Source organism: Propithecus coquereli, unplaced genomic scaffold, assembly GCF_000956105.1.
Source record: "Propithecus coquereli isolate 6110/MARCELLA unplaced genomic scaffold, Pcoq_1.0 Scaffold753, whole genome shotgun sequence".
NCBI lineage: Eukaryota > Metazoa > Chordata > Mammalia > Primates > Indriidae > Propithecus > Propithecus coquereli.
The window spans coordinates 263,408-265,803 of NW_012153652.1; the positions used below are offsets into that span (position 1 = coordinate 263,408).

At 53.4% G+C, this 2,396-nt stretch overlaps 1 protein-coding gene across 1 annotated transcript in view; it reads left to right on the forward strand.

The window, feature by feature from the left end:
- Nucleotides 1-1,232: 1,232 nt before the first annotated feature.
- Nucleotides 1,233-2,396, forward strand: part of MYT1L (myelin transcription factor 1-like) — a 157,044-nt gene continuing 155,880 nt past the window's right edge. The window contains exon 1 of the mRNA XM_012662171.1: nucleotides 1,233-1,316. The gene's annotated coding sequence lies outside the window, so the exon portion shown is untranslated. The remainder of the gene's footprint in view (nucleotides 1,317-2,396) is intronic.

Genomic DNA, 2,396 nt, shown 5'->3' on the forward strand with positions numbered 1-2,396 from the left:
ATTGCTGAGTTCTGGGGAAAATGGCTCTATAATGACTCCCTGTGTTTCTTAATTAACTCAGCTGTCTGGCCCCCCATTGGTCAAATGAGGGATCCCCAAGAAAGCCGTGGTTTCGATAAGCAACCTCAGTGTTGCTTATTGAGCCAAGCTGGGTTGTGAAGTGTCGGTGCTATTTGACGTTACAAATTCCTGGGGGCACCGTTGCCGAGCATCCCCAGCCTCTCCTTTCACTTGACCTGCTGAGGTTTAAAACACCCCCAAGATTTTTAGTCCTATCGAACGCGAGAGCAAGAAGCACAGGATCCTCTGGGAAGAGAGAAACGTTCTGAGTAAGTACCGTGCAGACGGGGGCCCATCCAATACCACCCAAGGCTCCTCCGGGACCATGTGGGAGGACTCACAGTCCTGCCCAAATCTCAGCCATTTAGGTTCCTCTTGGGAATGAGCTTGAACAGCCTGCTACATTGCCAGGAGAGCGAGATTTGCCACCAAGACATTTCGGTTTCATGATTCTCCCTCTGACTAACTGGGAAGCTTTGAGCAAATATTTCACACTCTCTGAGCATGAATATTAGCATAAAAGGTGATTGATGGCTAAATGCCTTAATGGGTAAGAAAGTGTTTTGTGAAGTCTTCTAGCTCTGCAAACTTTAAGGAGACCAGCCTAGGCCTATAGCCCTGAAGTCCCTGGGGAAGTCACAGAATAAATAAGGGTCACAATGTGAATTCTGGTTTGGAACTACCCTGTGATGCTGCTGTGTAGGCATCTCTAGCTGGGATCTAGGAGGCCGGTCCATGTGAGGCTGCCTGGAGGGCAACTGGCCTGTGGAACCCAGAACTCATGCCCCCTGGGCAGAGCAGGGTGTCTCACAACCCACAGGACTAATGGAGCTGGCAGGGAGCAGACTCCCCAGACGGGCTTGTTCCAGACCCGGAGGGACCCTTTCTCGGAGTCAAGAGGGCAGGTTGCCTCCAGCAAGGAGGGTAAGCTGGAAGGGAGCGCGCCGCCGTGAATATGCAAGAGCACACGTGGTCCCTAGAAGAAGCCAGAAGCCAAAGTGTTCGTGTTGACTGTTGCAAAGAGGGTGCCCTATTTATGTTTCTTCTTATTGTGTTGATGAATCAGCAGGTGCTTTATATTGCTTTTCATGTTTTGCAGATGGAGAAATCAAGGCACAGAGAAATTAAGTGACTTTGCCACAGTCACAAGCTGGGGAGGACCAGGATTAGGACTTAGCGAGAGCCCCTGACTCTGGGCCTGCGTCCTCCCAGGAGTCACGCTGCCTCCGTCCTCAGGAGAGAAGATTCCCTGCAAGGTAAATGGCGCCCTCGTCTCCACTCCTGGCTGTGTGCCCTGTGCACGTGCTGGGTGTCCGTCCCAGACTGCGTTGTCCACAGGTTACTTCCCTGTACGGCCTCATCCTCTGCTTCCGACCTCTTCCATCCAGTTCTTCTACGCCCTTGCTCCAGTTTCGCCTTCTCTTTTTCTCCTCTGTCACCTCTTCTCCAATGGCCAGATCGCCCCTAGCCTGGGATTTAGAAATAGAGAGAAGGAAGCTTCCGCCCTCCGTCCTTGGGCGCTTCACTTTCTCGTCCTTTCAGGCAGGCTCGGGCAGGGCACACCGGGCTGACCGCCCAGCCTTCCTCCTGGGCCTCCTGTCTGTAAGCGAGCACCAAACATGGCAGTGTCAGCGGCGGAGGGCATCTAAGCGTCAGGTAATCCCACGTCCCATCACCCACGGACGGAGCCTCTGCCTGGGCCCCACACAGGATGCTGTCACCTGTGCCTGGCCACCTGGGGATAGTCAGCGTAAGACCACCAACATGCTTCATTCAGTCTCTCCCTCCAAAAGCTCATGTTCACAGCCTGATGCACCTTCTTTTTCCGCTCCACCCCTTCTAGAACTTTCTCCTCTATTCTGTCACATGCGGTTTCTTTAGGTTATCCTCTGATCATTTACGACACTCCTCTACCAATGCATTTGTCTTCGGTCCCTGCCCTCTGAAAGCTCCTTGAAGCAAGGCTGTGTCCTACCTGGTGGCGCACTTCTCGCGTGGAGCAGGACGCACCTGCCTGTGAGAGACGCCCAGTACCGCCAGCCTGGCGATCCCGACTGCCGCCGCGCAGCGCAGGGCTGACCTTGTCCCCCTTCCACGTGCAGAGTACTCTACAGTGTGCACAGTGCTCCCGTGTGCTAGAGCACGCCACCGTCTGACCTTCATGCTGGGCCCCTGGAGAAACATCTTGCTCACGGTGTCTTGTGTAGGTGATAAAGTCGAGGCCCAGAAGGTAAAGAGACACAGTGTGTGGAAAAAATAACTGACCTCCATTTGCTTAATTTCCAGGCCCTGCCCTCTCTCTAAAATTCACATTTCCCATTTAAACATTCTTGAAG